Source organism: Muntiacus reevesi, chromosome 14 (assembly GCF_963930625.1).
Source record: "Muntiacus reevesi chromosome 14, mMunRee1.1, whole genome shotgun sequence".
NCBI classification, from domain to species: domain Eukaryota; kingdom Metazoa; phylum Chordata; class Mammalia; order Artiodactyla; family Cervidae; genus Muntiacus; species Muntiacus reevesi.
The window spans coordinates 9,092,889-9,117,532 of record NC_089262.1 but is presented as its reverse complement, the minus strand read 5'-3'; the positions used below and the strand labels follow the sequence as shown (position 1 = coordinate 9,117,532).

Sequence of the window (24,644 nt, the reverse complement as noted above, 5' to 3'; positions counted from 1 at the left end):
GGCTAATAGGCACCCTTATTAGTATAGACACACTCACAGATACTGTAGCCTTGGTTCCAGATCTCTGCAATAAAGTAGCATTGCAACAAAGCAAGTCACAGGGGTGTGGGCATTGGGGGGAGCAGGCTAGGGCAGGGGAAGAAGCTCAGAGAGGATGTGGGCTAAGAGAAAGCCTAGAAGGATCCCCTGGAGTTGTGGAGCATACAGCGCATTCTAGGACTGACCCCCTCTGGAGGCAAGCAGCTGGCCTTTTGCACCCTTTAGCAGACAGCCTTTGACTATGTTCCCCTATCCTGGAGGTGGGTGAACTCTGAGCCAGAAGACCTCTTCCAGTAAAAGCCAAGTATCACCATCCAGAGATGGGGCAGCTGGAGCTGTTAGCAGCCCGCACTCATGGCAGTGCGGTGGGGACGGGCAGGTCCACCACCCTGGAAGGGGTCCAGGTGGGGCGCCATTATCATCCAGGGCAGGTATGAGCACCTGCAGAGTAGGTACCTGTGGAGGCAAGAAATTGCAGAGGGGGCTGGTGATGACGGAGCAGCATCTCAGACAGTGATGAGAATTCACCAGAAACAGGAGCGGGATGAGCTCAACTCCTGAACCTGAAGCATCTCTTTGTGACTCCGAGAGGGAAGAAGACACACGGGAGGGGTCCGCCCTTGCTGCTTTCCCGGGATCCGGTATAAAACGAGAAGGATGGACACCCTGCCACCTGCTGGCCTGGCCGATGGGCGCAGCACAAACCATGTGTAGACTGCAGAGGGGTGATGGCTCCGGACCCAGGTCTGTCTGTGAACAAAGAATCCCAGTCCCCCGCCTGCGAGGGATATAGAGTATCTGCAGCCATGAAACAAGTGATCAGAGAGGTAAAAGCAGAGAGGCTGCATCTGTGAAACTGACATGCAAAAGGCAGGAGAGGAAACACTGGACTTTGAGAGCAAGGCTGGAAATGGCAAATCCCACACTGCCAGGACCTCAGATGGGGAGGCAAGGACTAGCCCAGAAAACTAGGTTACTGCACAGAAGGAGGAATTTCCATTCAACTAGAAATTATGATCGTGTGTGTGTCGGGTGCCCCATCCCCAGCCTTTGTGTTGGGAGCTGTTGCTGCTGCTGCTGGCTCTGTCCTGATCAGGAGAAGTGGAAAGCATACAGGCAGCCGTGATTCCACATGTATCACACACACACACACACACAGAGACACACTCTCTCTCTCACACTCACACGTACACACACAAGAATGACCCCTTCCTCTTCTCTGAGTCAAGGTTTGTCCCTTCTGCACAAGAGAATGGCTTTGGTCCCTCGGTCCTGTAGAAACCTACCTGTAAACAGCTCTGGGGGCTTCTGCCCACAGCTCACTCCTCTGAGCTGAGACACAGGCCAGGAGGCTAGGCGGGGAAACCAACCTTCAGAAACACTAGGGGCCATCCTTGGCAGTTCAGTGATTAAGAATCTGTATTTCCAATGCAAGGGATGTGGGTTCGACCCCTGATCGGGGACCTAAGATCCTACATGTCTCATGGTACGGCCAAAAAACAGAATTAAAAAAAAAAAATGCTAGATTTTTTTTTCAATGCTCAGCTCATCACACAGCCTGTCTTTTTGCCCTACCTCAAAAATCCCATGTGAAGATTAATTTCTGCCAACCTCTCCTGGCTTTCTTGCCCTCTCGGCCGTCAGCCTTGTCCAGATGCATGGAGATCCTAGGCTGGTGGGTCTCAATCTAGTGGTTCTTGACTGGCAGCAGCACCCAGGAGCTTGTTATAAAAGCCAGTTCTCAGGCTTCACCTGAGAGGTGTTGTCAGAATCTCCAGAGTCAAGACCAGGAAGCTGTGTTGAAAGGAACTCTCTAGGTAGCCTCTATGCCAATCGTGAGGATCCTTACTTTCATCTGAGCCTTAACCAGCAGAGAATGTCATGGTCCTCCAAGAGGTGTGATCTTGGGTCTCGGGTCAGCTCCCAGGGAAGCCAAGCCTGAGACTGGGAGCCAGTCCTGAAGAATGGAGCACCACCCCCTAAAGAAGGAGTGAGGGAGGTAGACAAGGGTGTGGTTTCCTCTGGGGAGCCCTTCAGCCTGACCCCATGTAGAGCTCCGGGGCATGAATAGCATCCCAGAGCCAGTTCTACATTCTGGACAAGGAGAGCGGCTTTTATCCCCAGGTCGCCAGGCAGCTCTGTGCTGCCCTCCCCACCAGGGCTGGTCCCAAGCCTCCTGGGTGTGGCCACTTCCAGTCCCTGGGGGGCAATCCCCAAAGGAGAGCATCCCTGAGCCACTCGCGGCCCAGACTCAGAGCAGCAGGGGAACCAGGGCAATAAAGGCACCTAAGTGGGGTCCCTTCTGTTTAGCCCCCCGGATTCCTGTAAATCACGAGCCTTTAGGATATCCAACCTGAGGGCAGAGGCTCAGGAGGGAGGCTCCTGGGTGAATTCCCCTCCCAGGGCTGCTGTAGCGACGTAGCACAGACGGAGTGGTTTCGACAGCAGAAACTTACTGTCTCACGACTCTGGAGGTTAGAAGCTGGAGATCAAGGTATTGGCAGGACCGGGCTCCCACCCAAGGTTCTCCTGGTCAGTCCATCCTAGCTTCCTCCTAGGTTCTGGTGCCGGCAGCCCTTGGCTGTAGACACGCCCTGGCTTGGAGACACAGCACTCCAGTCTGCCTCCATCCTCTCGTGGCCTCGTCCCTGCAAGCCTGTGTCCCTGAACTCCCCCTCTGTTTCCCGTAAGGACATCAGTCCCCGGGTTGACAGCAGTCATTGAATTTAGGGGCCACCCTAACCCAACTTCATCTCCCCTAGACCATTAACTGCTTACATCTGCCAGGACTCTGTGTCCAACAAGGTCACATCGGTAGGGACCAGGGGCCAGAACTTCAACATGGCTATGGGAGGGGGGGCGGGAGACCGACACAATTCAGTCTACAGCTCTGAGGATGACTCAATATGCCACAGAGGCGACCCCACCTAACCCAACCTCCAAGGGAACTCTAGGTTGGCCCCTTGAGCAGGAAGCTGCTAATAGATGATACTAAAGCCAGCTTGGAGAGGCTAAAAATGCAGGGGTCCCTTGAGCAGGAAGCTGCTAATAGATAATATTAGAGCCAACTTCGAGAGGCTGAAAACGGAGTCATCACACCGGAGCCAACTGTCTAAAGAAAAAGCACATGTGCACGGCCGGACAAGATCCTTCTACTGGTTCTGCTTCTCTGTACAGCGGGTGGAGCTTGGCCCTTGGAAGGGTGTCAGGGTGCCAGCAAGGGTGGTGCCCAGTGACCGTCCCCCACACGGAGCCAGTCCGGGCACCTGGTGCTCGCTGAGCCAGATCCTGTTGTGAAGTAGCCCTCGGGTGCTTTTCCTACCCAGTAACGCTGCTTCATAGCTTTCTCCTGGCCCTTCCCCCACTAGCACCAGACCATGAAGTCGCAGGGAAGAGCTGGCCCCAAGAGCCAGCAGGTGAAGTCACCAGACTCCACTTTGGGGAGCTCTGGGGTGAGCTTCTGGGAAACCAGAGCAGAAGTATGTTCTCAGAAATCACAGTTTTCCACTGTAATATCCAGGCAGGTGAAAGAAAAAGGGTTATCATCATTGTTGATGTAGCAGCCCTACCTGGGGTGCCCAGAGTAGAGAGCTGGTCCTCAGCACAGGATGTGGACAGCAAGACAGGGGTGGGGAGAGAGAGGTTCAGCCCCTCTTGAGACCAGTCTCCCCCCTCCCCAGGAGGGTCACGACCCAAGAGCAGCCCAGGCTTGTCTGAGCATCTAGAAGGGAGCCGACTCCTCAAATGTCTCAGACTGCAAGAGGTGCTTCTTGGGGTGCAGAAAAGGGAGCCCCTGAAGTTGGAGTGGGGGTGCCAGAACAGCTGACTCTTGAGAGTGAGTGTGCAATGTTGGTGGGCGACTGTGCTCTGAGATCAGGAACCTGGTGGGCAACCTGAGCTGGGGGCTTGATGGAGAGTGAGGCTGCCTTTTTAGAAGCTGAGCTAAGACCTGAGTGTGAACAGAGACGGCAGTGATGACAACCTGGCTCCGCGGGATCAATCACAGAGGGCCCTCTGTGTTCAGAGAGCGTCTCCTGTGTTCAGAGAGTCCCGCTGTGGTCAGAGTTTGGCTCCCGGACCAGACCTTTGCCTCCTGGCCATACTTGCTAGGACACAGATCACCCCCAAAGGAAAAGGGTGGGGTTAAGGGATTAGTAAGCCTGAATCAATATGTATTTCTCTCCCAAGACACTGAATTTTCAACCAAGGCTGAAAAATTACCGGGAATTGGCAAGATTAAGTTCTCAGCTATTAGCAGAAATGAGGGCTTGTGAGCTAAATTAAGCTCAATTATAAAACAATAAAGAAAGTTTCATGTCTGTACACCAGAGTTTTTATGATGGTGAAATTTGTACCCACCATACAAGAGCTGTAATTGCAACGCAAGGCAATGTGTGATAAATGCCATATATGTTGTAGAAACAAAGTGTTCTATGATTTCAAAGAAAAGAGAAAGCATACCTACTGGAGTTTTAGAGGCTGTCTATGTCTGTAACTTAGCCTATTCATCTTATAGATTGCCTAACATCTTTCCTCAAAGCCAACATTTCCAAAGCTATGTTAGTTATGATTCTTTCTGCTGCAAGTGATAAAACCTCTAACTCAAGTCAGCTTATGAAAAGGAAAAGGACTTTAGTTCTTAAAACTGAAGAAATCCAGAGGGAGCTCTTGCTTCAGGTATGGTTTGATCCAGGCTGAAATCAAAGTATTTCACTGGGATAGAGCTCTGTCTCTAGATATTTCAGCTTTTCTTCCTTGATGTTCAGTTCATGCACAGGCCCTATGTGCTCATAGGAGATCTACTACTGTTCCAGCCCCACCAGCCTTTCTCGTTTCACGCCAACAGGAAAAGGCAGTATACCTCCCCGAGAACAACAAAAGCCTGGGAACTGAATACTCTTAGCTGGGCTGGGTGGCATTTGTGCCTTGTGACCAGCAGGAAGCCAGTCACCCTTGTCAGAAGAATGGGATGCGCTGATCCTATGCTGATTGACTCACACATGGAATCAGCATGCCTCAAAAATGCATCATCAGAGAATGGGGCAAAGGTTCCCACAAGACAAGGTGAGAAGGCTGGGGGCCAAAGCAATAAATGTCCTCTCTTCTGTCTCAGACTCTGGCTCATAGTTTGCTTGCTTTCCCTTCCAATGCAGACTGCTCCTTCAGCAGGAAAACATTCTGCTTGTTTTCCCATCACTGAGTGGTTAGCTTGGTGAGTTCTTTGGATTAGTTAATGTCTTTGGCTTCCAATAAGGCATACCAATGTTTGTCCATTTGGGCTGCTGTAACAACATATGATAGACTGGGTGACTAGTAAACAGTAGACATTTTCTTCTCACAGCTCTGGAAACTGGAAGTCCAAGATCAAATTACCAGCAGATGCAGAGTCTGGGGAGGACCTGCTTCCCTCTCTGTTCTCAGATGGTGGGAGGGCAAGGAACGGCTCTGAGGAGTCTCTGTTATCAGGGCACTAATCCCACTCATAAAGGCTCCACCCTTATGGCCTAATAATCACTTCCCCAAAGCCCCCACCTCCTAATACCATCAACTTCTGGGTTAGGATTTCAATACATGAATTTGGGGGAACACAAATATTCAGACACGGGTATTAAATGCAAGTTTCCCTTAGAGGAAAAAAAGGGAACATACTATCAAGCCACAATCGGGTCTCATCGACCCTAAGAAAGAATGGATTTGCCTCGGAAAGAGATGAAAGCAAACCCTGGAAAACCAGGAGCCAGGAGCTGCCCCTCTGTTTTCTGACCCTCTCTCTTCTGCATGTGTATGTCACTCGCTTCTCTCGTTTTGATCGGAGCTTTCTGTGCTTCTGTCTGCATTGTGAACACGGCCATGGCCCCAGGTAGAGGGCATTTGGTAGCCTGGAGCTGCCTTTTGTTTCCCCTCTTATTCTAAATCCTTGACTCCACACCTGGCTTCACGTTAATCATAGTCAGAGCATCACATTTTCCCAGCTGAGAATTGGCTCAGCTACATGCATGCAATTCAAGCAAAGTGAATGAAATGCAAAGCCACTTGCTGAGACTGAAGGAAGAGAATATTACACTCTTCCTCATGGACTTGAACTTGGGAGCTGTAAACTGGAGTTGCTTAGCTTTTTTGATGCAATAATCTGAGATTGCACCACCCAGAGGAGAGAGTCAAGTAATGTAGCCATAATCTGGGTACTGTTAAAATGTTCAGGCTCCCAGATGAAACTAGCCTTGATTGAATTTTACCTTTATACTTTTCAGTTGTAAAGTCAATAAATTCCCTTCTGCTTAAGTCAGTTGGGCTAGATTCCAGCCACTTGCATCCCAAATAATTCTGATATACGATACCCATATGTTACCGTTTGTATTAGTCTGCTCAGGTTGTCATAATGAAATACCACAGACTAGATGGTTTAAGCACTAGATATTTATCTTCTCATAGCCATGGAGTCTAGAAGCTGAAGATCAAGATGTTGGTTTCTAGTGTGACCTTCCTCTCTTTGGCTTGCAGATGGCATTTCTCACTCACGTGGCCTTTTCTCTGTGTCTGTGTGCAGAAGGAGAGAAATATCTGGAGTCTCTCCCTTTTCTTATAAGGACTCCAGTTCTACTGGATTAGGGCCCCACCCTCAAGACCTCATTTAACCTTCATTACTGTCATAAATGCTCCGTCTCCGAATACTGTCATATTAGGGATTAGGGCTTCAACATGTGCATTTTTTTTTTTATTGTTCACTAAGTCATGTCCAACTCTTTGTGACCCCATGGATTGCAGCACACGGACTCATCCACCCTTCACTATCTCCTGGAGTGTGCCCAAATTCATGTCCATTGAGTTAATAATGCTATCTAACCATCTTACCCTCTGTTGCCCCCTTTTCCTTTTGCCTTCAATCCTTCCAGCATCAGGGTCTTAAGCATTTTGAAAGTGAAAGTGTTAGTTGCTCAGTCGTGTCTGACTCTTTGCAACCCCGTGGACTGTAGCCCACCAGGCTCCTCTGTCCATGAGGTTCTCCAGGCAAGAATACTGGAGTGGGTTGCCATTTCCTTCTCCATTATGCATTTTACGGGGACACAATTCAGTCCATAACACCATTCTAGTAAAATCCAAACTCTAAGGAAAAAGAATCTTATTAGCCCTGCTTGGGTCATGTGTCCATACCTGTTGCTGGGGAGTTCTGGAATGCCATTATGGGTGTGGGCAGTTCCAGCAAAAGAGAGCATCATTGGAAGCCAGGCAGATGTGTGCCCGAAGCAATTCATCCCAGCGTGTCAGTGCTTAGATGCTTTTCCTGCAGCTGGAATAAAGAGCCAGTCTACCGACTTGGTCTGTGTTCTCAGTGTATTGCTGAACCTTGGTCTAGGACGAAGAATATAATGTACTAGAATGTGAAAGGACATCACTCTTTAAAGCCACCTGCACTAGCAGAGGGTTTCCCAGTAGCACTAGTGGTAAAGAACCCTCCTGCCAATGCAGGAGACCTAAGAGACTTGGGTTTGATCCCTGGATTGGGAAGATCCCCTGGAGTAGGGCATGGCAATCCACTCCAGTATTCTTGCCTGGAGAATCCCCCAGAAGAGGAACCTGGCGGGCTATTGTCAGTAGAGTTGCAAAAAATCTGGCATGACTGTAGCGACTTAGCACACACACCCCCGCAAGCAGAGAATATGGTTCTCATTCTTTGAAAGGTTGCCATGTTTTACTCTGAATCATTAGCACGTTGTCTGCCAGTGTCTCTGGCCTCTTTGGCCTCCTCCTCTTGGAGGAAACTTTCAATTATTACACGTTGGGATCCCCATTATGTGTGACACTTACATTGGCCTCAGGGCTTGTAGAGGAACTACAGAGTTACTCCTGAGTCTGTCCCTCCCAGTACAGGTCTACTGTGCAGAGAGGATCTCTCAATGGTCAGACACACCCCACCATGAGTATCCATGTAGGTCCTTCCGCAGAAGTCCTCACAGGTTAATTGTATGCTTCTCACCTTGTGCTATGGACTTAAAGAGGGTAGTTGTCTACAAGTCAGAAAGTAGGTTTTCAGCAGGAACCAACCATGCTGGAACCTTGATCTTAGACGTCCCAGCCTCTGGAACCATGAGAAATACACAGTTTATTGCTTAAGACTAAAAGGATTCTAAATGCTTAAAAAGACTAAAAGTCTAAAGGATTCTGTTGTACCAGCCTGAGGATAAGATATCTCACCTAAAAAAAAAAAAAAATGGATTAAGAGACATCCAAGGAATGAAGAGAGAAAGCAAGCCTTCTTTTTAATGCAGATATTTGCCAGGTCCAATGTGGATATAAATCTATTCTTATACACTTGGGGAAGTGTTTTTTAGACACAGCTTGCATTCATAAGTTATTTACATCCTCAGAATGTACTCAGGTTTGCAAATCAGTGGAGACTACAGCAGTACCAATGTAAACAGGGAACAGGTGCGGGGCGCTGTGGGTGACAACCAGAGGCAAGTGTCTGCACGGCATTCAGTGACTAATGGGAGAGGGGTCAAACAAAATAGAAGAAAGTCTGGCTATTCAATGCTATGGGGATCCAAATGCTATGGACATCTGTCACGGTTCAATCAAAGAAGCAGAACCTAGGACACGCACATACACACATGTGTATCTGTAGAAGGGTGTGAGTATGTATATTATATATTACATGCTGAGGACAGTGACTGCAGCCACGAAATTAAAAGACACCTGCTCCTTGGAAGAAAAGCTGTGACAAACCTAGACAGCATATTAAAAAGCAGATAGATCTCTTTGCTGACAAAGGTCTGTATAGTCAAGCTATAGTTTTTCTAGGCATCATGTACGGACGTGAAAGTTGGATCATAAAAAGGCTGAGTGTCAAAGAATTGATGCTTTTGAATTGTGGTGTTGGAGAAGACTCTTGAGAGTCCCTTGGACGGCAAGGAAATCAAACCAGTCAATCCTTAAAAGAAATCAACCCATAATATACATTGGAAGGTCTGATATTTTCTAATTAAATTTTTATGTGGATATCCACATGAGACTTCCCACGTGGCTCAGTGGTGAAGAATCCAGCTGCCAATGCAGGAGTCACAGGAGATGTGGGTTCAATCCCTGGCTTGGGAAGATCCCCTGGAGAAGGGAAAGGCAACCCTCTCCAGTATTCTTGCCTGGAAAATCCCATGGACAGAATAGCCTGGCGGGCTACAAAGAGTTGGACATGACTGCATGATGGAGCACAGTTAGTGCGTCACAAGTTATAAGTTATTAATACAACCCACATGATTCACTGTAAAGTAAAATAGCCAATCAATTTAACTCCAAATTCTCAAGAAAATGTACGGAATACCCCAACTTAATACTACCAAGTTCTGTGAGGGAAATTTTACACTAACTTTGGTTATAACCCAGTCAGTGCAGAAACTCCACCCCCCTCAAAACCCCAAACATCTGCTCAAAATCTCAGCCTAGGTATTAGTCTCCTGGGGCTGCTAACAGAGTACCATAGACTAGGTGGCTTGAACAACAGATTTATTGTTTCAGAGCTCTGGAGGCTAGAAGTCCAAGGTCAAGGTGTCAGCCAGGCTGAGATTGTGAGGGAGGACCTGGTCCAAGCCTTGACCTTGCTCCTGGCTTCTGGTGGTTTGCTGGCCATCTTCAGTGTTTCTTGGCTTATAGAAGCATCACCCCATCTCTGCCTTTATCTGCACTTGATATTTTCCCTGCGTGGGCCTCTGTGTACTAAGTGTCTCTTATTATAAATACACCAGTTATAATTTATTAGAGTCCAACCTAATGACCTCATTTTTTTTCGGGGGGGGGGGGTATACTCACCTTACAGCGTTCTGTTAGTTTCTGCTGAACAACGAAATGCAACCAGCTACATATACGCCTGTATCTCTTCTCTCTTGGATCTCCCTCCCACCCACCTCTCCCCACTCCTCTAGGTCACCACAGAGCACTGAGCTGAGCCTTTTGTGCTATACAACAGATTCCCACTAACTATTTCAGACATGAAAGTGAAAGTGAAGTCGTTCAGTCGTGTCCGACTCTTTGCAACCCCATGGACTGTAGCCTACCAGGCTCTTCCATTCATGGGATTTTCCAGGCAAGAATACTGGAGTGGGTTGCCATTTCCTTCTCCAGATTTCAGACTTGGTAATGCGTATATGTGAAAGGCCTTATTTTCATTTGATTACCTTTGTAAAGCCCCAATTTTCAAAAATGACCATATTCTAAGGTATTGGGGCTTAGGGCTTTAACATATCATTGCAGGGTGGGAGCATAATTCAACTCATATAAGCCTGGTTTCATATCAGATATTTTAAGTACATTTAAAACACAGGTTTCATATCAGATATTTTAAGTACACTTAAAACACAGTAGCTGGAGAAGGAAATGGCAGCCCACTCCAGTATTCTTGCCTGGAAAATCCCATGGACCGCAGACCCTGGTAGGCTACCATCCATGGGGTTGCAAAGAAAAAAAAACAAAAACAAAAAACAGTAGCTACTCCCTAACATTCACTCCTTATAGGGACACCTTGGCAAACACCACTATTTCCTTTTGGAACAATTCTGCTGTCAACAGTAGCTGCTCCACAAAAGCAAAAACTAATACTTCCCCCAATATCAACATGATTATTGACTATTTGTTGCTTATTCTCATGTAAAATATCACAGAACATTTTCCTCAACCCACAAGAACTAGGAAAGGCCAAACACAGTTCCATGCCTGAAACCAAACAAGCACATATTACCTCTGTCAGAGACAAGCTAGTATTAATCATTATTGCCAAAGTAACAAAAAATGCCCTGTCGTTCAAAGCAAAATTGTCAGGCAACTTCATCAAGTACTTGAATAAAACTCTAGGTTACTAGAAAACTGTATCCACATGAGAAGTCTTGCGGGAAATAAACATGTGGCAAATTTACATGCTATATTTTTAAGATTCTTAAAGTTGCCGTTTTTCTGTGGTCAGCAAAAAGAGTGATTTATTTCATAGATAGAAAAATAAAGCTATAATCTGTCACTAGCTCGCCTTTGTAATTGGATCCTCAGCCGGTTCATAGTCTTGAAAATGGAGGTTGAAGTTCCATTTGTGAACTGTTAGATTTTGGCCTGGTGGGGGTTTTGTATTCATTAACCTGGTAAATGGGCTTCCCAGGTGGTTATAGTGGTAAAGAACCCGCCTGCCAATGCAGTAGACTTAAGAGACGCGGGTTAGATCACTGGGTGGAGAAGATCCCCTGGAGGAGGGCATGGCAACCCACTCCAGTATCTTTGCCTGGAGAATCCCATGGACAGAGGAGCCTGGCAGGCAACAGTCCGTAGGATCACAGAGTCGGACGTGACTTAAAGTGACTTAGCACGCACACACACAAACTGGTAAATTCCTCAATTAGCGGCTGCGCCTATAAGTTATTGATTAGCCTTAAGTTTACCTGGACTTTTGGAGTGGGGGGAATAAGAGTTCTTATCCATAGAAGCCAATATTTGTAATATTCAGTCTAAATTTCCCAGTCATAACCATGGACATGCCCATATTTACCTTATTCAGTTCAGTTGCTCAGTCATGTCCGACTCTTTGTGACCCCATGGACTATAGCATGCCAGGCTTCCCCGTCTGTTACCAGCTCCCAGAGCTTGCTCAAACTCATGTCCTTTGAGTCGGTGATGCCACCCAACCATCTCATCCTCTGTCATCCCCTTCTCCTCCTGCCTTCAATCTTTCCCAGCATCAGGGTTTTTTCCAATGAGTCAGTTCTTCACATCAGGTGGCCAAAGAATTGGAGCGTCAGCTTCAGTATCAGTCCTTCCAATGAATACCCAGGACTGATTTCCTTTAGGATTGACTGGTTTGATCTCCTTGCAGTTCAAGGAACTGTCAAGAGTCTACTCCAACACCACATTTCGAAAGCATCAATTCTTTGGCACTCAGCCTTCTTTATGATCCAACTCTCATATCTGTACATGATGGCTGGAAAAACTGTAGCTTTGACTAGATGGACCTTTGTCAGTAAAGTAATGTCTTTGCTTTTTAATATGTTGTCTAGGTTTGTCATAGCTTTTCTTCTAAGGAGCAAGCATATTTCATGGCTGGAGTCACCATCTGCAGTGATTTTGGAGCCCAAGAAAATTTACCTTATTAGGAGAGTGAATTCCATTTTTTTGTATATGTATTGGTCATGCAATATATTTTATTTTTTTAATCAATTTTTATTGGGGTATTGGAGTATAGTTGCTATGTGACGTTGTGTTAATTTCCACTGTACAGCAAAGTGAATCAGCTGTATAGGCCCCTCTTTTGTGGATGTCCTTCCCATTTAGGCCACCACAGAGCTATACATGCTATATGTATAGGAGGAGAGTTACATGGGCTCTGCAGCAGGTTCTCATTAGTTATTTATTTATAATTTTCAACGTATTAACAACCAGTCTTTCTCCTCATCCAAGTATCAAATGCTTTCCAAGTGAGAGGAAAGGCTGTAACATTCACAGACAATACGGAATACTAGGTTGTTGGAATGCAAATTGAAAATGTTTTTCTCGTCTCTTTCAGCCATCTTGGACCCTGTGGAGGCCTGCTGGGAACGGGACTTCTAAAACGACAAATATGCCTGGAAGTCTGTGGTCCAAGGCCATTTTTGCTGGCTATAAACGGGGTCTACGGAACCAAAGAGAAGACACTGCTCTCCTGAAAATTGAAGGTGTATATGCTCAAGATGAAACTGAATTCTGTCTAGGCAAGAGATGTGCTTATGTGCACAAAGCAAAGAATAACACAGTAACTCCTGGTGGAAAACCTAACAAAATCAGGGTAATCTGGGAAAGATAACTCAAGCTCATGGAAACAGTGGCATGGTTTGTGCCAAATTCCAAAGTAACCTTCCTGCTAAGGCCATCGGACACAGAATCCGTGTGATGCTGTACCCTTCGAGGATTTAAACTGCTTGAAAATAAATAAAAGTGTGGATTTGTTAAAAAGAAAAAAAAAGAAAAGAAAAGAAAATGCTTTTCTCTATCGTCTTTTTATTGGTCAAATAGAGATGAAGAGAAAAGACAAGCCACATGCAATGTGGTTGTCAGTTTTCTTGGGAGTGATAACAGTATTGTGGTTATGTAAGAGAGTGCTGTCATTTTAAGGAGATGCATGCTGTAGTATTCAATAATTAGTGATGAAATGTCAAGATATTGGCAACTAGCTTTCAAATGATTCAGTAATAACCACATGTACATATGTACTGTTGTCGTTTAGTCACTAAGTCGTGTCTGACTGTGATCCCATGGACTGTAGCCTGCCAGGCTTCTCTGTCCATGGGATTTCCCGGGCAAAAATACTGGAGTGTGTTGCTATTTCCTTCTCCAGGGAATTTTCCTGACCCAAGGATTGAACCCACATCTCCTGTATTGCAGGGAGATTCTTTACCACTGAGCCACCTGAGAACCCCATATGTATATGTATATATATATATACACACAAATACATATATATTTGCAATTTTTGAGCTTAGGATTTAGCTCCTCTTGTGCTATTTCCCCCACTTTCTGTATATTTGGCAATTTTTTTATAATAAAATTTTATGTTGGAAAAGAAATGGTGACAATGGGAAACATTTCCTTCTTCTGGAAAATGTTTTAATGAACACTTATCCTGCATCCACACATTCAAGATTCAACTCATCACATGCCCGCAGCACCCTAAAAGAACATAGTAAGGCCTAAGGACCTAGGAAATATTGTTGGGAAGTGAAAACATTTCCATTTATATTTTCAAATTATTGCCCAATTCACAGAGTGTTTTGAGGATTAAATGAACTACTTCGAGTAAGGTGCTTAGGACAATACTTGGCGCAGAGTAAGTGCTCAGTACAAGTCGGCTGCTGTGACTGTCATTACGTACAAAAGCAGTGCATGCTGATGGCCTGGTGTTAGCAGGTAGTTGCCACAAGTGCTGTTCTACCAGGAAATTACAGTCATTTTTAGGAAGAAAAAATTTCCACCGACTCTGGTGAATAGAGGAGGCAAGACAGGGCTGGCAGGACGGGGGCTTCCGTGAGCAGGGAGGTTAGAACACGGAGATGTGGAAGGGACACGCATGCTGTCTACCTCTCTCCTCTCTTTCAGTAATTCGGGAAAGAAAATTAATCTTCTATTAACATGTGAGTCTTTAACCAACCCTACCCTGACTTCAACCTAAAGTGGAATGAAGCGTAATTACTGTGGTAAACACCTGTCATAGTTAAGCAAGGACACTTGAGCCAGAAAAACTACTCCTTTCCAAAGCTCATTGACCTATGTCATTAAAAATGTCTACCTTTCTTTTCATAGGAAACTTCACATTTTCTTGGCAAAATTTTAAGATGTTAAAAGTTACAATGTAAGCCATATCCCAGGTGGCTCAGTGGTGAAGAATCTGCCTGCAATGCAGGAGACATGGGTTCAATTCCTGGGACAAGGAAGATCCCCTGGAGAAGGAAATGGCAACCCACACCAGTATTCTTGCCTGAAAATTCCCATGGACAGGAGAGCCTGGAGGACTGCAGTTCATGGGGCCTTTAAGAGCCGGACAGGACTGAGCAGCTAACACACAAGGCACGTCATGCTGGTTGGCTAATATTCAACTTGATGAAATAGTACTACATTTTTACAACAAATATATGTGCAACATTACAGCATAGAAAATGACTTTCCATGTACTGTGCCCTTTGAACCTCCGACATTCTTGGGGTGCAGTTGGGAGGTGAGCCCAGCTTATCTCATCCTACACCCCACACTACTCTATGGCGAATTTTGGAGCGGAAGTCAGCATGTGCATTTCCGGAGTCTCACTCTCGAAAATTCCAGTGTGAACATCTGGAGCACGATTGTAATCCAGCCAGGAGATGGATTCCATCTGGGAGCTATATTAGCTGAATAACCTTGTGCGTAACTTTTAACATTTCTGAACCTCAATTTCCTCATCCTTATTTACCACCCAGATTATTATGTTGATCAAAGAAGGCGTATGAAGCCGCTTTATGAATTTTAATGCACAATGTTAATGTTATTGCTGTGGTTCTAAATGACCATTTCTCTAAAGAACTTACAGAGAAAAACTTAATAAAATCAATGAAGAGTGTCACTCTCCGATCTGCATATACTACAGATTACGACTCAGTGAGCGCCAGCTATGGGCCAGGCCCTGGGCCCAGCTTTTTTCATGCGTTATCTCAATCCAACCTTCAGAACAATTCTACAAATCGAGCCTAATGGCCGTTCCCATGTTGCAGATGAAGTGTGCAGGAATGCTGCCCAGGAGAAGGTGTCTCGAATGTGGGAGCCAGGGTTTGACCCGAGTGTGTCAGTCCAGAGCCGGCCATCCCCTCTACTGTGCTTCCTGCCTACCTGCGTTCCCTGGCTGTATGCGTGGGCCTGTGAGAAGATGACTGCGTGCATGCGTGCTAAGTCACTTCAGTCATATCTGACTCTTTGCAACTCTATGGACTCTAGCCCACCAGACTCCCCTGCCCATGGGATACACCAGGCATGAATGCTGGAGTGGGCTTCCCTGACCTCCTCCAGGGGATCTTCCTCACCCAGGGATCGAACCCAGGTCTCCTGTGGCTACTGTATTGCTGCCAGATTCTTTACAGCCAAGCCACCTGGGAAACCCAAAAAGATGATTAGTTTTACTAAATCACATCTCACAGAGTTGCTCCTCCAACTGCCTCAGGTGAGAGGCAACAAACACGAATTGCCGAGCACCGCTGTGGTTGCGTGGTTACTTGGTACACAGCCTCACTGCTACACCACGGCATTCCAACACGCAGCCAATGGGGAGATTCACTGCCTGCTTCATCTCAAGGGTCCTAAACATAGCTCTCTGCCGCCAACACACTGGCTAATTCATACCCCTCCACAACCCCCCACACACCCACCTTTCCGATTCTTGGTCTAAAAATCAGGCCGCCTGGAAACCTCTTCCCTGATGCCCTCTCTCCCGACAAGCCCCCTCGAGTCACACCCCCACTCCCTACCCAGAGCCGCTTTAATGCTCCTCTCCTGTGCTCTCTGATGGGAAGAGCCGACTCGTTGGGAAAGACCCTGATGCTGGGAAGGATTGAAGGCAAAAGAAGAGGGCGCCAGAGGAGGAGATGGTGGGATGGCATCACCGACTCAAGGGACATAAGTTTGAGCAAACTCCGGAAGACAGTGAAGGACAGGGAAGCCTGGTGTGCTGCAGACCATGGGGTCACAAAGAGTCGGACACGACTGAGCGACTGAACCACGACAGCCTGTGCTCTCAGCTCACCTGGTACTTTCCCCGATAAGCGCTTCTCCCAATTCACGTGTAGCCAGTGGAGAGCAGCTTTATTCTTAAGAGGCAGTGAGGGTATTGCGCGTGTGGCTTAACCAGAAAAAGAATTCTGCTAAGTCAAGAGGCAGGAAAATAAAGAAAGGGAAAAAACAGACAGGGGGTTTAGTGAAAATGGTTAGAAATGACCCCACTGTTTGTTCCTCTGCAGAAGAAGCATTTAGGAAGGAAGGAGGTGGATTGAGAGGAGAGGACCTGAATGTGATGATCACTAATAGCTGTCCCTGAAACAGGACTTTATAATTTACACCATGGCTTCTAGGCACAAATTGCTCAATGAATATTTAACCATGATTAGAACTACCTTATGACCTGTGTCCTTCTAGATTAATTGAGGGAACCGGTCTACTTGCTGATAAGTGTTCTGTGCTTACACGCAAGCTACATTTATTCATCCGGGGCAGTGCCAATTCCAAATCAGGTAATTTGGAGTGAGAGGATGTTGTATTTCTTATAAAAAATATTGTCTTCTATATTAACATATTGCCAATTCAGAGATACTAACTTTGCTGTACTCCTGAAATTGACACAACATTGTAAATCGACTATACTTCAGTAAAATACAAAAAACACAAAATAAAATAACAAAGCACCGCAGAATGATAATAGAGGCTGTTCATTTGGCTTTGCCAGGCATTAAAGACATAGAAATGCAGACACATGTGAAGGGGCTGAGTGTGAGTGGGAATAGCATCACTGTGAACACAGCGACAGACTTGAGATCCAGGAAGAAAGTCTGCATTTGCAAATTACATGACCCTGGGAAAATCATAATTTCTCAATTCTCTCATCTGTTGCATGAAGCTAAGAATACCTACCATACAAGCTTGCTTGTATCAAATAAGAGAAAGTGTGGGAAATATTTGTCTACTGCAAAATACTATGCACGTGGAAGTTTTCAGCTTTGAGTGGTTTCTTTCAGTGTCTTGTACAAACCAGGCATGAAAAATAATGTCTCTCTTGGCCATAGTGAGACTGTAGTCTGAACACAGGGGTGTGTTTTTATAATTCAAGTCGAAATGCTTCATCCAGAGCAACCTGGTATCAGAAATTGGAATGTTGTTTCACTATTCATTTATTAAACTTCTATCCAAAGCACAAGACCTAAGAATTCAAAACAACATCCTTTTATTTATTTTTTATTTAAAAAATTTTTTCTTTTGTCTGTATCTCGCGGCTAGCAGGAATTTAGCTTCCCAATCAGCAATTTCTTTTTTGTTGTTTAGTCACTAAGTCATGTCTGACTGTTTGTGACCCCATGGAATGCAGCACACCAGGTTTCCCTGTCCTTCACTATCTTCTGGAGGTTGCTCAAACTGATGTCCATTGAGTCAGTGATTTTTTCTTAATATTCATTTATTTATTTTCATTGCAGTGAGTCTTACTTGCCACATGCAGAAGCTAGGTTCCTGACCTAGGACTGAACTCGAGGTCACTGCAGTGAAAGAGCCAAGTTTTAACCACTGGACCACTATGGAATTCCCAAAACAACACCATTTTAATTCAGAATTATCTTTCATAATCCTTCAAGGAAATAAAAGATTGCTTCATTTTCATTAGTGGTAAAGAATCTGCCTGCCAATGCAGGAGATTCAAGAGACATGAGTTCAGTCTCGAGTCAAGAAGATCCCCTGAGGAAGGCATGGCCACCCACTCCTGTATTCTGGCCTGGAGAATCCCACAGACAGAGAAGCCTGGCGGGCTACAGTCCATGGGGTATCAGAGAGCCAGACACAACTGAAGTAGCTTAGCATTCAGCACAAGACCAGTTTCATCATTTTGTGATCAGCTATTGCCTGCACTTTTCATTTTTATGAGCTCTTCCTTCCAGTGTACATGGCACCTAAGTCTAATTTGTTCTAATTTGGGATCCCCAAATACAAACTTCACACAGGATTTCACTTATCTCTGAAATAAAGTTATTGCTCTAGTTCCCAATTCCTTCCTCCAAAACATTATTGTTTGTTGCATTATTGATCTTACTCGGAAAATTAGAATATTAGCTTTCAAGTCCTTTACATTAAAATGCCATTTGTTAATTTGCATTAAATAGCTGGCATTATGGGCCCACTGAGAATTAACTTTGCTTCTAGCTGTTACTAATTGTTAACATTTTTTATCCTTGGCCTTCAAGTATTTGTTTTGTTACCCTATTTTCCTAGCTGTTTCAAGTCATAAGTCATCAGGGAGGAAGCAACTAAGCTACCAGATTGCCCTAATGGCATTCATCCTGGGAGAGCATTCATTTTATGAACTAGAGTTTGTGTTTTAACAACTGGTAAAGATCAATCTGCTTAAATACTGAGAATTAAAACCCAGAGACTTCCCGATTTTATGTACAAATATCCAGAGTCTTCTGCTTGACCTTGAGCTTCTGGCATTGGAGAGAACTCCAGGCTCACTTGCTCAGTCGTGTCCAACCCTTTGGGACCCCATGGACTATATAGTCTGCCAGGCTCCTCTGTCCACGGGATTTTGTCAGCCAGAATACTGGAGTGGATTGCCATTTTCTTCTGCAAGGGATCTTCCCAACCCAGGGATCAAACCCATGTCAGCTGAACCTCCAGCATTGGCAGGAAGATCCTTTACTACTGAGCCACCTGGGAAGACCAAGAACTGGGCATGTCCATTTCTTCCTCAAACACAGAGAAATCCTTGATAAACATTATAAGATGTTGTAAAAATCCAGAGTGAAGTTCAAATGTAAGGAAAATTTTCTGGTGCTGCTAGAAACTAATAGGTAGCTCACCCAGAGAGTTGATACAGATTTGGACAAAGACCCTACTGGAGTTTTAACGCCTATGTAGGGAGAGATGATAGAAAATTCTCCTATGTAGGATAGATGGATCTCAGACCCCCCAAGAGCTAGAAGTAGCTAAAATTGCTAGCCCTATGTCAACCCAGCACCTTTGGAGACCTTTGCCTCCATCAAGATGTCATTCCATTATTGGAAGTAGACTAGTTATCTATGGCTGTGTAACAAATTACTTCAAATCTTCCAGTTTAAAACAGCAAATATTTATTTTCTAACAGTTTCTGTAGGTTAGGTGGCTGGATGTGGCTTAGCTGAGCCCTCTGAATCAGGGTCCCTCAACAGGCTGAAATGGGGGTATCGACAGGGAATGGGTTTGCTTCCAAGCTCACTCTTGCAGCTGTTTGCAATACTCCCTTCCTCACGAGCTGTTACAGCTTTCCTTCCAAAGAGCAAGTATATTTTAAGCTCTGACAAACCTAAATAGTGTATTAAAAAGCAGAGATATAACTTTGGTGACAAAGGTCTGTATAGTCAAAGCTATAGTTTTTCCAGTAGTCATGTACAGATGTGAGAGCTGGACCATAAAGAAGGCTGAGCCAAAGAATTGATGCTTTCGAACTGTGGTGCTGAAGGAATCTTGAGAGTCCCTTGGACTGCAAGGAGATCAAACCAGTCCATCCTAAAGAAAATCAACCTTGAGTATTCATTGAAAGGACTGATGCTGAAGCTAAAGCTCCAATCCTTTGGCCACCTTATGCGAAGAACTGACTTGTTGGAAAAGACCTCGATGCTGAGAAAGACAGAAGGCAGGAGAAGTGGATGACAGAGGATGAGATGGTTAGATGGTATCACCAAATCAATAGATGAGTTTGAGCAAACTCCAGGTGATGGTGAAGGACAAGGAAGCCTGGCGTGCTGCACTCCATGGGGTGGCACAGAGTCAAATATGACTTAGCAACTGAAAAACAACAACATAAAATGTTGGCCTGAAGGCCTCAGTTGATTGTTGGATATTGGCTGGAGGCCTCTCTCGGATCCTAACCACTGGGTATTCCTATGGCAACAAGCTTCCATCAGAAATAGCAAGCAAAACAGTGAGAGAGGTTAGGAAAGATGAAAACCAGCATCTTTCCATAACCAATACAGAAGTGACATCCCACCATTTTTGCTACATTCTGCTTATTAGGTCCAGCTTGTGCTCAAGGTGTGGGAATTATAGAAGGGTGTGAAGACTAGGAGACAGAGATAATTAGGTGTCATCTTAGAAGCTGTTGAACACATGGTTATTGATCTGGACTCAAGTGTTCTTGCCCAGGAGTGGGGTTATTAGGACATAGAACTTTGGAGGTGGTACCTTGTGGACATAAGATTCAGAGCTCTAAGGAGTGCAGCCCAGCTGGAATTGGTGTCTCTAGGGGTGAGGCAGACACTGGTGGTGTGAGAAGAAAATAGAAACTAGAACCACTGTCATCAGTGGGTTGATGAACCATCGCCAAGGTGATGCTTCAAGAGTAGTGAGCAGACAAGAAGTCTCTTCTCTCTCCCTCAGTCTCCCTCTCCCATTCTGAGCCCCTCATTGGCAACAGCTGAAAGAGAGGAAGATGGGAAAAGGGAAATGTGATTTGCAGAATCCCAACCCATCCAAAAATAGAGTCTAGAAGGAGAAGGGGTCAAAGTTGGCAGCTTGTAGCTGAATAACCAGGACAAACAGCAAAACAGATTATCTTCCTACTGGCCCCAGAAAGTGATAAGGAAGCTTCTCTCTGCCTGGGCATCTCGGTGAAAAACAATTTTAACATCTCCAGTGAGAAATCAAAACACTAACTTTGTACACAGCATAGCTGTGGAGTCTGAATTTATACCGTCCAAATAATTCAAATGGAAATCTGAACAAAAAACAACAACAAAATTTCCTGGCAATCACTTGTGAAACCCCTGTGGTTCCCAGCAGAAGCAGATGCAAAAACCCTCTGCAGGGACCCTGCTGTCACTCAGGGCACATGGGCTTCCCACAGAAAGAAAGAAATCTACACTAAAAATGAGCTCATTACCCAAAATTAAAAAACAGAAGAGGAAACAGTTCACCATACGGTTCACAGGATTCAACAATCACAAAAACAGAAGAAAAAAAGAAAGAAAACAGAAGCAGCTGGCTTGAGAGGTTAGAAAAATCTTGAAAAAATTACAAGCACGGCTGTTTAAAAGAATAGCAGAAAGATCAAAGAAAATAATCGTAATGAAAGAACAAGAAAACATTGGGGGCAGGGAGAGGCACATTTCTCCAACAGTTAAAATAGGACATCTAGAGGAGAAAAATACATCCATTGAAATAAAAAAACTCAGAGGTCAGTTTACATAGCAGATTACAAAAGGAAATGCGAATTAGCCAACTGAAAGCTCAAGAGCTAAACAAATTATCCAGAATGTGGCACAGAGAGGGACAAAATGTATTTTTTTTCCTTTAATTTAATTTTATTATTTTTAAGCATTTTTACTGGAGAAGTGTTGGCTTACAATGATGTATTGGTTTCAGGCGTACAGCAAAGTGAATCAGTTGACAAAGAGATATTTCCTAAAGAGAGTTTCTAGTTAAACACAATGCTTTTGACATAAACATTTATCACCCTCCTTCCTGAAGATTCCCCTAAAGTAATAGTGGTAAAAAAGAAGGCAGAAATCCAAAGGACAGATGGAATGGGAGAGGGGTGCAGTAATAAAATGTTAGCAGTTAACATTTAGTCCAGAGAAAGCTAAAATCTAAGCTAACAGCGGCAAAATCCTAAGCAGGCAAATTCATGCTGCAAAGATCTGGTACCTCTGAGAGCAGGTGGGCACATAGAACCTATCAGAACTGGCTGAAAGGCTGAATGAGAAAAGGCTGGGAACAGTTCCTCTCTCATTCCCTAGCAGAAAACTCTGTGGAGAAATTGAACTAAACAGACTCTGAACTCAGCAAAACCCAGCTCAACCTTGGACAAGGATCAGGCTAAAAACTGAGAAAGTCAGCCAAGTTCTGGAAACTACAAGATGAGCCCTGGCCCCTTCCAGCATCTAAGTTTGAGTTTGTTAGTAAATGTCTACCCTTCAGACAGGCAAGTGCCAGATGTCCCCTTTAGAAGACCAAGCAGCTCCAAAGAAAACATCAGCTGTTTTTTATATAAAATGCTTTACTAAACCCTGCTAATTTTTGGCTAGGTTCATATTATGAGTGAGGATTAAAAGGTTGATTAGAAGCTCTGCATACCAAAAAGAAAAGGGAAAAAAGGAAGTAAAAAGAACAGAAAAGAAAAAGGAAAAGAGGCTCTGAGGAAACAGAAACAATACTTAGAGTCAGAAGAAACAGAAGCAAAAAAAAAAAGAAATTATATCTTCACAGTTATAAGACAGCACATACATTAAACAAGAACAGGAGATCACTAAAAAAGAAACAACTAAAGCACAAAACTAATCTCTTGGAAAATAAAAATATGATAGTAGAAAGAAAAATTTGCATGATGAGTTTGAAAGATAACAGAAGGAAGGCAAGTGCTAACCAAGAAGGCATAAATAAGAGCTAATTCTTTTTCTGTAGTAAAAAAAAAAAAAATTAAATGATATCCAAATCTGAAAAATCAATAATAGCATCAGCATATTGTAGTAATGAGTAAGTAAGTGTTCGTTGCTCAGTTGTGTCCTTCTCTTCGCGGTCCCACGGACTGTAGACTCTTCAGTCCATAGAATTCTCCAGGCAAGAATACTGAAGTGGGTTGCCATTTCCTACTCCAGGGGATCCTCCCTACTCAGGGATGGAACCTGCGTCTCTTGCATCTCCTGCATCGGCACGCAGATTTGTTACCATTAGCACCAACTGGGAAGTCCCAGAGTGAAAGTGTTAGTTGTTCAGTCATGTCTGAGTCTTTGTGACCCCATGTAGTGTAGCCTGCCAGGTTCTTCTGTGCATGGAATTCTCCAGGCAAGAATACCAGAGTGGGTAGCCCTTTCCTTCTGCAGGGGATCTTCCCAACCCAGGGATCGAACCTGGGTCTTACGCATTGCAGGCAGATTCTTTACCATCTGAACCACCCAAGGGCCCAGGGGGCAATATCAGAATAAACTAGCAAAAGAGTTGAAAACGGTTGTGTCTGGGAGTTGGAATCTAGTGTGAGGCAGGGGCTACTCTATCTGGTCATTGGTCATCATCAAGCCATCACGCTACAACCTCCCCAATGGGGAGCACAGAGGGTACTCAGGATGAAAACAGAATGTCCACCATCTGGCAGTCAACAGCTGCAGCCGTCCCAAAAGGTGCACCCTGAGAAGACTCAGGATGAGACAACACAGGATACTGAGCCCGGGTAACTGAGATGTGGATCAAAGGAATGATTTCAGGGAGCCCAGACTCTTGCATCTTCCCATACATAGAAAAGCCCTAAACTCCTAAACTAGAGACATCTGATTTTCTTTAGCAGTAATCCTTTGACATTCCAACTTCCTGACCTTTGCTGCAAAAACTCCTGTGTATCCTGCCCCTGCCCCTTGCCTCTTTGAGAGCAGTCCCTGAGGCTGTCTGAGATGCTGTGTCTCAGTCTTAGGTCCTCAGCTGTGTCTGCCAAATAAAACACAATTCTCAACCTTCAGGCTGTGTGCCTTTTCAGCTCGACAAGCTGTGTTACTTTGGGGGCTTTTCACTTTGCTGGCCCCTGGTTTCTCCAGGTGACAGTCTTGCCTGCTCTTTTGAGCTATTGAATTCTAATATCTAGCTCACATGCACTCTGACACCCCAAACACACTCAGGGAATTTAACTCTGTGCAACAAGAATTTCCTTCTCTTGGATATCTGTGTCCCCAGCACCATGAGATTTCCTGGGTTCTGTCCCAGCCCCCAAGTCTCACCTTTCACGTGCCCAGATTCCCAGAGCTCTGCCTTCACGTCCTTCCTGTTCATCCTCTTATCCTTACCATCCCTAATCACCTCTTCACTTAAGATTCCCCCCGACCAGCACAATGAATGGGGTTTTGACTAGTAGATAGATGAAAAGGAATAATAAAGCTCAAGAAAGAGACAAAAGCAAAGTCTTCAAACATTCAGAGATGCAGAGAAAGCTCTCTGATTATCTCAAGCCACTCCACTGTACTTGACATCTCTTTTTTTTCTTCTGAATATAGTGGCTAGAAGTCAACCCAGAAAATATGTAAAATAAAAACACATGAATAAGTACCGAGAACACCAAACTGAGACTCCAAGTCTAGAATACAATAATTCCTTGGAAAATGTTCCTCACGGATATTCCTTTGAGATTCAGAAGCTCAGACCCATCGTGACATTTAAAGCATCCCTTGCTGTGTAAGAGATGTTTGTCTCCATAGGGAGGGAAGAAGAGGATTCAAGTGACAGCCCAGATCAAGGTAGACTGGCCTGCAGGAAAACTATGAAGTCAGAAAAAAAGGGGGGGGAAGGGAGCTGAAATTTCAGGAAGGAGTATTCTTCACTAAAAAGCCCAGAAATCAAATCCAGTTTCCCTTGCTATGTATCATTCTGAGACTTGC

At 44.8% G+C, this 24,644-nt stretch overlaps 1 pseudogene; it reads left to right on the top strand.

Moving 5' to 3' along the window:
* Positions 1-12,564: 12,564 nt before the first annotated feature.
* Positions 12,565-12,981, top strand: LOC136146588 (large ribosomal subunit protein eL33 pseudogene; annotated as a pseudogene).
* Positions 12,982-24,644: the final 11,663 nt, after the last annotated feature.